Source organism: Macadamia integrifolia, unplaced genomic scaffold, assembly GCF_013358625.1.
Source record: "Macadamia integrifolia cultivar HAES 741 unplaced genomic scaffold, SCU_Mint_v3 scaffold1423, whole genome shotgun sequence".
Classification (NCBI taxonomy): Eukaryota; Viridiplantae; Streptophyta; class Magnoliopsida; order Proteales; family Proteaceae; genus Macadamia; species Macadamia integrifolia.
In genome coordinates, this window is record NW_024868198.1 from 21,609 (window position 1) to 36,132 (window position 14,524).

Sequence of the window (14,524 nt, forward strand, 5' to 3'; positions counted from 1 at the left end):
AGATTCATCCAACTTCGATCCCAGCGAAGGCATTTGTGCACAACTGCCCAGCCATCTGATTTCTTTTGACAAATGAAGTGGGTGCGATTGAAGAATAACGGGAATCTGGTTCTGTTGCAGAAAGTGACTTGCAAGAACCTACTATCTTGACAAATCAAAAGGAGAATTTTGAATAAAGTAGGCCACTAATTGCCCAGCAGAGAATATGATTTGACCGATCAGACTTGAGGCTTGAATTCAAAACATAGACCCAGACGAGTGCTCTATTTTGCTGATTTTCTAAACCGGTACTGCTAACTGATCGAAGTAAGATTCTTATGGCCTTACCTGGCCTTGTGCAAGATTTGTAGAAGACAATAGCAACAACGATGAAATAGTTAGAAGAAGAAATGATAAGAAACTGTTCACCATTAGCAGTTAAGGTTGACTATCAACCCTTTGATGAGAGACTTTCTCCCCTATAAAACCAAAACCTTAAAGGCATTCATAGTTCTGGAAATTCTGATTACATCTTTTTTATAACTATTTATGAACTATGCTTTCCTAGGCCAACTCTAATACTAAATTAGACTGCCACCTGAAATAAAAATTTTCCCATAGAATCCATGATATGGACTAACATAATGAACTAGAAAACCTAAATATTTGTTCATAGAGATCCATAATACTAGGCCTGTGCCCATTACTAGAGCCTGTTACAGTATGAGACAATGCCCCAAATTAAAGCAAACCAATGAAATCCCAATCCTGTTACAAAATAATAGCCCAAAACCCAAAATAAAAAAAGCTCATGGGTGCCTGACCTGACTACATCAATAATAGCTGAAGATGTCTGCTGCATGTCCACCTGGGAGAGACACGATCTATAAGTTCGCATTTCACGGATCAATTCATTATATCTATTTTTCTGGTCTTCTCAAGTTTGTAGAACAGCACTGTGTCTATGCTGCCAGATGCTACCTTTTTTACTTCCTTTTGTTAAAGAGAGAAAGGGAGAGTTGGAGGGAGCATAAGAGACCCTTTAAAGAGAACATAACTATAGTTACATCTATTACTAGAAGAAGGAATTAAAGTACACTTAACTTGTTACGCAACAAACCAAGCATGGGATGAATATTTCCTCCCCTTAGCGCCAGCCACCATGGCTGACCTCCCTGGCAAGGCACCGACACCACCCAGGTCCCCTTCCCTCCAACCTACCTCTCCCCCTCCCCCTGGCTCTGCCTAGACATTCATGAAATTCTCGTGTTAGTCATCCCTCTGCTCCATCCTGTGATGGTCTGCCCTAACATTCTATTCCCCCCTTCCATTGTCAATAACTCGAAGGTCGCTTACCGCCCTCTTGGTTTGTTGGATGCGGAAGCCAACCGTTGGGTAAATTCCCGGTCGGTCACTTTCTCGAAGCTCATCCCCCTTTCCACGTCGGCAAGTCATCTCTCACCAAGCAGTGGAAAATACATGGTACCATTGAGACTTACCTCATACCTCATGGTCAATGGACTATTCATCTTCTAGTTCTCTGATGAACTCGACAAGCTTTTATCCTCTTAAAGGGGGCCCATGGCATGGTGGGAGGAGTCACATCTTTCTATGTCAGTGTACCAGGCGTATGCAATTAACCAGAGTAGATCTTTCCATCATTCCTCTTTAGATCTCTCTCCCAAGGCTTCCCCTCCATTTTTGGTGCACAGAGGGGCTCAACACTATCGAATCTGTGGTTGATTATCCTATTCACTCTGAATCTTGCACTAAGCACAAGGATCATCTTGCCTTTGCTTGCGTCTGTGTAGTGGTGTCCCCCCAAGCCCCTTTCCTTCTTCCATCTCTATTAAGGATGAAGATGAGTTCTTCTTTGAGAAAGACGTTCTTTATGATTGACACCCCCATTGTCTGATCTGCAAGGTTCTTGGGCATGATTCAAGCCTTTTCTCCCCAAAGCCAGTGAAAGATAACCTAGGAAAATATGGAAATCCCACTTTCTCCTACTCCTCCAGTAGAGGTAGAGTCCACACTCTCAACTCTTTCTTTCGGAAGAACCATTGTGACTTACAAGCATTTGGCCATCAAAGAAGCCATGCCTTACACTTGTTGGCTCGTAGCACGCAAGCTACTTCTGGGCAAAGCCGCTTTTTTGCCTCCTTACAGTAAGCTTAATAGCCTTACACTTGGGGATGACAATAATGAGGTGCTGATTTGTGGTCACTTGTAAACTTCTTGAGAGGACTTCCATGGCAAGGCAAAAGATGTGGGGAGAGAGAGGACATCCCTGTCTGATACCCACTGAAGAAGAGAAGTATCTAGCCAGACTTCCATTCACCGAGACTGAGAATTGAGGAGAAGCAATGCAGTGATATATCCAATTAGTGAAAACTGGAGGGAATCCAATGTTGTGAGAAACCAAGAGAATGTAGTCCCATCTCAGAGAGTCGAAAGCCTTGTGGATGTCAACCTTCATAAGAGCTGCAGAAAGGTGGGATTTTCTATTAAACCCTCGAACAATTTTATGACAGAGGAGAATGTTATCTCCATTGCTTCTCCCAGGGATGAAGGCCTATCGGTTATTGCTAACAAGGGAGCCAACCACAAGCTTGATTCTGTTTGCAAGAATTTTAGCTATGAACTTGTAGAGGAGATTGCATAGGTAGATTGGCTTGAAAAAAGTTCATAGCATCCGCTCCCTCTTTCTTTGGGATGAGGTAAAGAAATGTGTGGCTAAGCCCTTTGATTTGGCTAGGTGATGCAGATAAGTCAATTAATGGGCTTATTTTATTGAAAATAAGCCTTGGGATGGGTTATGTATGTGTTGGGCCTTTGATCCCATGAGTTTTATTTGTAAGGGGGCCAATTTAATGGGCCTAGAATATGGGTAGAAAGTAGGAAAATGGGATTTAATTCATTAGTTTAATTAGAGTCCTATTGTGAGTCTATTTCCTTTGTTATTTTAGTTTTTTAGTCAGTTTATGTTTCCCAATTAGTTAAGGATTGTGTTAGGCCTTTCCTTTTTTGTGTTTGAGTCAGTTTTGAGTATTTTGTATAAGTTTGTAAGGGGTTACAACATTGAACACGAATTTGATTGAATGAAAAGAAAGGAAGCTTTGTGTCGGAGAACTGTGAGATGTAGTGCTGTGAGAGACAACTTGGGTAAGATGCCCCATGGGAGAGTGAGATGCTCGACCAAACCTATTCCCCTACCCTATTCTTCCCTTCATTCTCTTATTTCTATTTTGTTCATACTATCTGTCATACAATCTGATTTTTATTGAATTTACTAAAGATCCTACCTTTGATTGGATTACTTGTGAACCAATCTTACATTAATTAGTATCATCAGAGCCTACCATGGTTAGCATAGACGATCTCTACAAGGAGGTGATGAGATTATCAGACCGCATGATTGCTCTTGAGAAAAAGTTTGACGCCCAATTTGGTCTTTTCTACCTTTCACCTCCAAATGATTCTACTAAGACCAAAATTTTTTTGAAGGAGGCACAACAAGAAGGGAGTTGAGACCCCTGGAATTCCACACAATGCTTTGAGACATTAGATACAGTTGGAAGAGGGCTGCAAGAGCTCCAAAGAGGAGGAGCCCGTGGATTCGGTAATATGCTGGGACCTGCTTCTCTGATAGGCTCGAGGAGCAGTAGAGAGGGGAGACAACGGGGGTTAAGGAGCAAGACGCATGGAGGACTTAGCAACAGGCTTCTGTTTGGCTTTTTTATGGCTACACTTGGATTTACTAGACTTGGAGGGGGAGTCGGGCGAAGCAGATGAAATGATTTGGTGGGTCAATAGCAAATCCAGATTTGCAGATCCAGATTTGGGTCTGAATCAAGCTGGACATGGGTCGAGGACTGAACAGACGGGTTTTGAGACTGGGAAGGGATTGGAGCCCCAGAAGGGGTGGTCGAATGTGTGGTTTTGGAGATGGGCTTAGCAGGGAGAGTGGTCCAAGAGATCAGGCCCAAAAGTTGCAGGCCCAATATCATCGTTGAGGGGACTAGAGTGCTGCTGATAGAGGCACATGCCCCATCCACATTGATAAGAGGGTTAGGAACTAGCTTCTTCGATAAAGGGGGAGAGAGGGGGTTGATTTAGAGGATTCATTGCCGAAGACTTCTTCGATGGAGAAGGGGATTTCGAGGTGCGAGATCCCAAAGACGTTTGGTCCACGTCAGTGTCCAAGGTGCTGTGGTCGGTTGAAGAGCCAATGGAGTCAGGCGAGGTATCACCAGAAGAGGAGCTGTCATTAGAATTGTTTGTTGAATCATCTGAAGCAGATCTAGCAAAACCCGCCGATGATGAGTCTTAAATGTCAACATTACCAGAACCGACAAGCATAGGGGGATCTTCGATGCTATCAGCCACTTCTTCTAGAGGAGAAAAGCGGTTCTGCCCAACATGCAAGGACCTGCCTTAGAGGATCTCCAGCCAACAGTGGTTGTTGCTTGGGGAACGAAGACCTGCTTTGGGGGATATTTCTTTGAGTCCTCCTATCGAAGGCCAGAGCGATGGTTTGCGGCCACCTTTTGACATTAGGGATTTTTCTCGATGGTTAATGGGCCCAGCGGGTCTACTTGCAAGTCGCCATGGAATTCTCTAGTAACCGACTTCGATGAGCAAGTGCTTATGTTATGTCCAAAAACTTTGCAAGTGAGGCATTGAGGGGGCTTCCAATCGTAGTGGACAGATTGTTGGAAAGAAAAATCTTCACCATCTTGAATGGAGATGGAGAAGGAGAGGGCATCCGTAGCTACAACCTCCACACAAATTCTAGCGAACGCAAGACAAGTCTTCTCTATTAGTTCAAGCATCAGAGCAAATGGGGGTTCCAAGGACTGAGCTGACAACACTTAGTCCTTCAGAGCACTAGAAATGTAGAGGGAGCCCAGGGAGGGAGACCCAGATGGGGATGGTGGAAAAATCTACCTGGTTGAGCATTAGATGACAGTGCCCTGGCCTCAGAAAAATTGGCAATCTTCCAACAAGCCAGGGGCCTCCTTCCAGGCTTCTCACCCTATCTGGCTCGTTAGAGAACCGGAACATGAAGAAACCATGGTCAAGGAGGTAGGTATCGATCGTACCCACAGGTCACCATTGTTTCATGAGAGACAACTTAGCAAGATGGAAGGGAGGGCGTTTCCCCAAGAAGTGCCCAATAAGAGAATTTTTCCATTGAGAAACCTCAGAGACAAGAAGTCCTTTGGGACTGATAGCAATGAGTGAGTCGCTGACGATGATGGGAAGGACGAAGTGGAGTGGAAGGCTTTTAGGGGGTTTTGGGGAATTGAATGGTTGAAGCCTTGAAGTGAGAGTTCCAAGGAATACCCAGAGGGGGAGGGGGAGGGGGAGGGGGATTTGCATGTCAGAACAAATTCTAAGGGGAACATTTTCGAAAAAATGAAAGTTTGATCTGGCAAGGGTTGGTATGCTACATAGAAGATTTTATTTCTATGTTATTCTTATTTTATTCTCTTTGTTTTAGAAGGAAAGTAGATACGTAGGAGTTTCCCTTTGAATTAGTTATTTTCTATTTTTGTTGGGTTTCCATTATTATGCTAGGGACTTTTTTTCTTTAAATTGATATAATTCAGTGAAGAAATCAGCTGATAGTTGAATGAAAGAGCTGGGTTTCGATTAAAGGAAGCTGCGTGCTCCCTTCCCGCAGTCTCTCCTTCTCTTTATCTCTTCTTCTTCTTCTTTCCCTTCCTTCTTTATCACTGATGTTTTCCCTTTCCTATCTGGCAATAGTACTGGTTTGTGAAGAGTTCCATAGATCTCCATCATCCTAACCAAATCGATCTCAAGTTTTGAGATACTAATCTATAATGGTGGACGACCTAGGGTTGAAGTACTTCCCTATAGAGAAACAACTTGGGTTGCAGAGTTGGTTCTTCCTCTACTGTCAGCCCTAACTTGCAGAAAGCTTATTGGCTGTAATGCTTTATTTTTGGGTATATTTTTGGATGGAAAAAAGAGGGATCTGATTGGACAACACTCTAATTTAGAGTCAAGTCACAAGGGACTTCACCCCAGGTAGGATAAAAAAAGGTAACAATAGTAGGTCTGATTACAGGCTATCGGCTAAAGCCAACATATGAAAAATCCAGCAAAGTATAATGGAACAGTCCCCCAATATTTAGATACAATAAGATTCAAAAATTCCCCACAACAAACCCTTTCAATAGATAACAATTCCTGAATAATATTAGATCTAGAAAACTGAGTAAACTGAGGCCAAAAAACTTAGAGAACTAAGCCCCAGATGAGGCTAATATTCTGGCTGAGTGGATCTCAGTTGGTCCCTGAGGAAACCCAAAGTAAGTCCTACAGAGACTTTAGCGTCTGAGAAATATTAGAGACCAGCTTGCAGTTCAGAAAATTATTTTTAATGACTACCACTGGTCTTGAACAAATCAATAAAAATGAGGCTTAACGCTAGTCTTCAAATACTGGGAACAACCTCTAAAGAGGGCTTGACTAACATAAGCTATAGGAAAAATAACAAAAGAGAAGATAGGTCGTGGATAGAAGAGAATAGGGATAGAGGGAATAGGGGTGACTCTCTCAGCCTGGGTCTGTCATCCTAAGCTCTCTCAGCTGATCTCACAGTCTCTCTCAAACAACAGGTTTGCAAGCAAACACCTCAAGAGTCCCATTCATTTCAAATTTTCCTTACAAGCTTACAATTGAGGGTATTTATAGGCTAAACCTAGATAAGCTAAGCCTCTATTATTGACATTAGTAGAGGACTTTGGAGGCTGTTTGGGAGGACTTTTGAGGCTGGTGGTGAGGGCTTTTAAAGTAGTTGGTGAAGACTTTTGTACCTCTACAGCTGTCCTCCCAAAGAGGTGGACTGCCCAAGAGGTGGACTGCTTGGGCCAGCCTTAGCCAGCCTTAGCTTGATTGTGCTGTTTGGGCTGGCTAGGTTAGTAAATTTATCTGCATCACACTCGCTCAAAGTTGTTGATCGATTCATGTTCATGTGCTAGAGTTATTTCAGAATAACTGAACCTTATCCTTTGCCTCTGTTCATAGTCTCAAGGAAGAAGAAGACCCGATGTCCTCTTTTCTTCTCTTGGTTGATACCAATTTCTTTATATCTTTTGTCTTTAATGTTTAAGTCATATTAATGTTTTCCAAAATACCCTTCTTTTACCTTTTTATTACCCCTTAGCCTTTGCTTTAACTTTTCTTCCTAGTTTGCCCTCAAACAATAAATAATATTTCCCTTAGTGACTCATTTTCTTTACATTCCTAACAACCCCCTTCATAAATACTGATTTATTACAAAATGTCACTAGCATTAGATTTTACATAATTAAATGGGCCCAGAAGTGGTTCGATTCTAGTTTGGCACCCAGATCCAAGGATTAAAGTATCAGTATCGGTCGGCCAAAATTAAGATACGTATCGGAGGGTATTATTGTATCGGATATACGCTAAGATACGCTAAAGATGCACACATAAATGGATAGGAAACACTTTTTTATACACTTTTGCATAAAAAAATAGTTTAAAAAAGCTACATATAACATGTATTATGCATAAACAGTAAATTGAGAGTATCGCACTAAGAATCCAAGGTTTGTAATTGTCCCATAAATGTAAAATCCTTGTTCCCAACCTTAATTTCCACTTTAGTTAGAGAGAAAAATGGTTGGCAGCAACTTTGAACAAAAATACCTCAAAAATCTATGTTTTTTTTGAAAAATTACCCATCTTGGCCATTTTGTGACCGTATCGGTCAATACCGATATACATCAATACGTACCGATACATACCTAATACGTACAAATACATAACGAAACGTACATTTTAGTTCGATTTTGAATTTTCCATAGAGTATCAGTACGTATCAGTGCGTGTTGGTATGTAGTGTAAGATACGTATCGATACAAAAGGGTTTTAAAAATTTCATGTATTGTATCGGTCCGTATCGTATCGGTAAGGGCCGATATGGATACGTATTGTATCGGCCAATACGGTACGATACGGATTGATACTTTAAACCCTGCCTGGATCTGTATTAGAATACGTCATTCACACAACACTCTGGTTGCACTTGTCCACATCTTCCATCCCACTTCAAATCTCAGTGAAACATCTTAATGTTATCTTCTTTATTTATGGTTAGACCCTAGATATCTAAAATAGTCACTTTGTGGTATCTCTCTTTCCTTAATCTTCACCATACTATTATCCATCAGTGTGACTAAAGTTACACATCATATACTTCGTCTTCAATCAACTAATCTTAAAACTTTTTGTTTCTGAGGTTAATCTCCATAGCTTTTTTTTTTTTTTTTTTTTGGATGAATAAATAATTCATTACCAAGAGGACAAGAATATACAAGGGAAAGGGGGGGAGGCCTAAGCCAGCAAGAGAAAGCAAAGGCCACAAGCCAAGCACAAAAGCAAACTGAAACAATTACAAAAACACTAAAAATCACCAGCAATGACCAGCAAAAAGGGGGGGGGGATAGAGCCAAAACCCTAAATGCTATCAAGTGGGATGGATGAAATCAACCTGGAGGTTCCAAGAAGTAATGATGTGGGAATTTCTGGAGGTATTGAGGATAGGGCGGGTCTGGAGGGATGAAATTTTGGACATAACATCAAAGTAGATAGCTTTTCAAATCTTATTAGGATAACAGGATTTGGGAGTCTATCTACGGATGTTACGCTCCATCCAGAAGTGGTTAATAGTAGCACAAAAAGCCATTTTGCCAATAGTGTCATAGATGGAGGAACTAGAGAAGGTCATATCAATCCAATTCCATTCCCTATCAAAATGGAGAATGGATCTTCTGGTCCGCCAGCATTTGAAAAGGACAACTTTCCAAATGAGGGAGGAGAAAGGGCAAGAGAAGAGGTGGAGGATGTCCTCTCTACCCTGAGGACAGTGGCAGCAAGCAGGGTTGGCTAGGATATGACAGTGAATGAGAAAAGATTAGGTGGGCAAGCAATTGGGCAGACATTGCAATAGCGTGAAGCTTTGGCGGGGGATGTGACCTTTGAACCAAATGACCTTATGCCACTGAAACACTAAGGAAGGGTTACGGATAAATGACCAAGCGAAGGAGGAAGAAAAAGTACCATTAGAGGAGGGAAACCAAATACACTTGTCTTCTCTTCCTTTGTGACCAGGGGGAAGAGGGGAAAGGGAGGACCAAAGGGATGGGGGATGGGGGGAGGGGGAGGGGGGATGGACCAGCCAGTGGGGTGAAAGAATAGAGGAGGCTGAGGCATTTGAAGGAAGGCAGAAGTGTAGATGATTCCAGGAGAGATAAGGAGAGATAAGGAGAGAAAGGATGCCAGAAGGATGTCAGGGGTCTTTCTAAAGGGAGATAGACTGACCATTACCAATAACGAAGGAGATGGCCTAAAGGGCAATGGATCTGTGATCAAGAATCTTTCACCAGATCCAGTAGGCAAAAGGAATGGAAGGAGCGGTCCAGAGGGAATTAGACTTGAGCAAACCAGAGTAAATCCAGTCCACCCAAATGCTTTTATGCTTGGACACAATCTTCCATATGAGCTTGAGAATATTAACATAATTGGTGGTTTTGATTCTTCTAATCCCAAGACCACCTTCAGCTTTAGGAAGGCAAACCTTTTCCCAACTTAAGGGTTCTAGGAATTTAGAGGAATCAGAGCCTTTCCAAAGAAAGGAGCAAATGAGACCCTTAAAAGGATTTGATGATGGAAGTAGGGAGGGCAAAAGTATCAGACCAGTAGAGATACATGGATTGAAGGACCGATCTAATCAAGGTAAGCTGGCCAGCGAAGGAGAGAAGCTTGCCTTTCCAGAGCTGAAGCCTTTTCCTAAGGTTGTCTAGCATGGGGGCACAATGATGGGTAGAGAGCCTGGAGGAGATAAGGGGAAGGCCCAAGTATTTCACAGGCAATGACCCCAGCAGGATACCAAAGAGCTCAGAGAGGATGTCACGGACTTTAGGGGAAACATTAGAAATGAAGATATTGGACGTGGGGAGGTTAATGCTGAGCCTCGAGATGGATTTAAAGGATTGGAGGGTGGACATGATAGTGGAAATAGAAAGAGGATCAACCTTGGAGAATATCATGATGTTGTCGGCAAATGCCAAGTGGGAAAGGAGGAGGGATTTGCATTTTGGGATGGGAGAAATAAGATGGAGGTCAGTGACAGATTGAATGGAACGAGAAAGGACTTCCAGGGAGAGAGAAAAGCAAAGGAGAATGGGGGCTTCCTTGATGGTTGCCGCGACCCAAGGGAAAGTACCGGACCGGCCTCCCATTCATAAGAACGGAGAATCGAGGGGAGGAGACGCAAACATGGATCCAATGGACAAAAGATGGCGGGAAAGACATTCGGAGCAGCACAGTGGAGATGAACTCCCAACTAATAGTGTCAAAAGCTTTGTAGATGTCAACCTTGAGGAGGGCTGCTGGGGCATGGGTCTTACGGTAAAAACCGCGGATGATCTCATGACAAAGCATAATGTTGTCTGAGATACTCCTACACGCAATAAAGGCCGATTGGTTGGGGCTGACGAGGACGGGAGTCAATGACTTTCTGAATCCTATTGGCAAGGATTTTAGCAATGAATTTGTAAATGAGATTACAAAGAGAAATGAGTTTGAAGTGATTCATGGAAACCACACTTTCCTTTTTGGGGATGGGACAGAGAAGGTATGGTTTATACCCCCAATTTGGTTTAGATTAAGGAAGAAACTACACACCGTAAAAATGAGGTTATTTCTGATGGTACTCCAGCAAGCAGAGAAGAAGCCCATATTGAAGCCATCAGGGCCCGGAGCTTTGTTGGACTTGTGAGATAAAATGGCCGAGATTGTTTTCTCACTAGGGATAGATTGGAGAAAAGGAATAAAATCAATGGGGACAAACTTGTTGAAGAGATTATGGAGGATGGGGGTGGGGGTAAAGGGGGGGCTGAAGAGCCTCTAGAAGTGAGATAACTTTAGACTTGATGAGATCCGGGGAATAAAGATCAGTCCCAGAGGAGGAGATAAGCATCATGATGGAGTTGGCATTATTTCTAACTTTAAGAGAGCGATGGAAATAGGCCGAGTTAGAGTCACCCAATTCGAGCCATTTGATTCGAGCTTTCTGACGAAGGAAGCTTTCTTCTTGATCAAGAAGCGGGGATAAATCAGTAGTGGCTGCTTTCTCCTCCTCAACAAGGATTGGGTTGAGAAGATCTTGTTGGAGTGTGGACTGGATGGAATGGAGTCTGTCTCGGCCAGAGGAGACCCGAGAGAAGATGTTTCCAAAGGTGGAGTTCCAGAGATTTAGGGAAATTTTCACTCTTGAGTCTGGTGGCAAAAGCAAGGAGAGGGGATGGAGAACAAGGGGTGTGATTGTTTTAGGCACTATGGACAAGAGAATGGAAATCCGGGTGGGAGATCCACATATCAAAGAATTTGTAAGGTTTAGGACCAAAGGAACGGAAGGGAAGGACATGGATTGAGATGGGGCTATGGTTAGAGATCCCCCGAAGGCCAGAGCTGGCATAGGAAGAAGGGAAAGAGTCGAGCCAGGCTTCGTTAACGAGGTCCCTGTTAAGCTTGCAAGCCACACGGAGATTACCAGATCTTCTATTGTGATATGTGAGCTTGACACCAGACCATTTGAGATCAGTGAAATTTAGATCATCAATGCAATCATTAAAAGAATCCACAGCTTGAGAATCAATGGGGTTACCCCCCTGTTTTTCATGGCTGAACCAAATAACATTGAAGTCCCCAGCAATGCCCCAAGGTCTGGGACCCAAGGTATTGGCAAAGTCATCCCAAAGGGGGATCTTGAGAGAGGCCCTATTGTGGGCATAAACAATAGAGAGAAAGCAGATGAATGGGCCGGAGTGGTGAGAAATAGAGATGTGGATTGCTTGAGTCAAGGAGGAAAGACGAGAGATGCTAAGGAAGGAGGGGTCCCAAAGAATCTAGATCGTTCCATTCGGGCTGTGATGGTAATTGGATAGGAAGGACCAGTTGGGAGCAATCAACACAACAATATGAGTTGAATTGACTTCCAGAACCCTGGTTTCGAGAAGACAATAGAGGTTAGACTGGGAGGAGCGAATAAAAGATCTGATTTCTGCTTGTTTAGTTGAGGAATTAAGACCTCAGACATCCTAAATGGTCCAAGGAATCATTGGGAACCAGTAGGAGTGTCAATTTTGAGCCCACACCGGTAGGCCCGACTGAGGTTGACCGGCCTGAGCCCGACACATTTATTAAATGGGCGTTCACGGAGCAGTTAGCTAGCCCGTCGGGAGCCTGACCGAACCAACACGTTTATAAGACCGACTTGAACCGACTCATAGTAGCCCGACCTAGCCCGACCCCTTTAATACTACATAAAATTCCTATTTTTCCACTACTAGTAAGAAACTAATTAAACTTTCTTACCTTTTGCTTTGTAATAGGATTTGATTTAATTAACCTTTGTTTTGTAAGTTGTAATGGTCATAATTTTTTTATTTTATTTTTTATTTTTAGAACAACCATAATCTCATATCACTTCTCTTATTTATTAAAGAGTTGCATCACATATTTCTGGGCCTTCAACCCACTTAAGAAAATAATTTTATGGTAGGCACATTTAAAGCATGTTTAGACTTAAATAGGTCCGTAGCCCGATTAAGGCCCGGTTAAGGAAGCCCGTTTAAAGCCCGACACCGACCGGCTCCATTATAAACCGTACCATGCCCACCAAAGTTAGGCCCGTTTACTTAAATGGGCATTCACAGTGCAAGGCTTCCAAGTGGTTAAGCCCGACTAGGCCCGATCGAGATTGGCCTCGGCCCGGCCCGATTGATTGACACCCCTAGGAACCAGAATGTATGGGCATCAGACGCTTGGATGAGTTGCGAGGGGTGATTGGGGGTGGGGAGTCCTAAGGAGGAGGATGGTCGGTGACTATAGCGAATGACAATAGTGGTGTTTGGTGTGGATGACAATCTGGTGTTAATGGAAGAGGTTTTGAGTTTTTGTTTTTTAGGCTTCATTGTGGAGGCTTTGGTGTCGGCATGGTTTCAGAGTTCGGCGAGATCTCGCGGAGATCTTGTTATTTTGAAAAGGCAAGATGGCCCAACTGGTGAGGCAAAAAACAACCAAATCTCGAGCGAGATTTCGAGATCTTTGTCGAAATCTCGACTCGACCAGTTTCGGTCCATTTCGGTCCAATTTTTGGTTTGGGCCACACTATATATACCTGATTTCGACCCCAAGATGCAAGATATCTCGCTGGTTTTGCCTGGTTTTGCCTCTGGGGCCTATTTTTGAGAGAAAAAATACATAAAATCTGTGAAACATTTGTTCTTTCTTGGAGATCTTCACTCTTAGTTGCATTGAAGCAAAGATATTCAAGATTGGTGGTGGCTTTTCCTCTCAAAAACACTCTAAAGTAAAAACTTCTTCCCAACCCCATTTTTTTCAAAGTAACATCATCAAATCTTGTTTCTTACCATTGGTTTTTTTATATGTCATGATACTAAGGGTGATCTATACATTCATGGAAGAAAAAATAATTTTCTGTTCTTAAATTATTTTTATTTTTTTTTCTGGTACAATAAATGCTTTTCTTGGAAAAAAAATTTTGGAAAAATATGATTTATGTAAGATGTTTGGTACTCCTTTTTGTATATGTTGGTCACCAAAGGCTGATCTACAGCCCCATGGTGGTCATTTTTTTTTTCAGCCAACAAATAAATTAATTAATTTTCTGAAATATATAATATATTTTAAATAATTACAGAAAACTCAAAAAATTATAAAAAAAATTTCTGTTTTCGATGGAAAGTTACTTTAATGTTGTGTAAATATTGTTTGCATATTTTGAAATGAAAATGGTATTATTAGTTGCATTATAGTATACTTTATTATGAATTTTGATTTATTATTAATAAAAAAATATGATTTAAAATTACAGAAAAAATTATAAAAAGTAGGGGATTAATTTGTAATAGGTACAAGTTATTGAGTAGCTCTTAATGCATGCATTCTTTACAATATAGTGTTTATATTAAATAGTTACTAACTTACTATATACTAATTCATGCACAAAACACTTTTATGTAATAGTGTTGAAGACTTGAAGTTGGGGAACAATGTATACTTCTCATGGTGGTGATATTGCATGGTTACATGGGGGATCCTATGTCCGATGAGAAGAAAAATTCAAGGTGTAGGTACTGTCAGAAGATGATAAATTCTGGAGGTGCTATTAGGTTGAAACAACATTGGTTGGTGGGGTATAAGGATGTTGCCAAATGCCCCTAAGCACCATATGAAGTTATAAAAGATGTACACCGTAGTCTAAGAAGTGGAATGTTAAAGAAGGCAGAGAAACAAATGTTGGACCAAGAATTCAATAAGGCAGTCTTAGAAAGTCATCCTCACCCAACAACAGTGGATGTTGACTCTGATGACTCTGATAGTGATTACAACCCACAATCAGGCATGTCAAGGGCAAAATGGAGAGAATTGCAAAATTTTAAGGCAGTGAGCTTGGTCTCTC

General features: G+C 42.0%; 1 protein-coding gene across 2 annotated transcripts in view; it reads left to right on the top strand.

Moving 5' to 3' along the window:
* The window catches only part of LOC122063693 (helicase-like transcription factor CHR28), a 64,565-nt gene that overhangs the window by 15,712 nt on the left and 34,329 nt on the right, over positions 1 to 14,524 (top strand). The window lies entirely within an intron of this gene.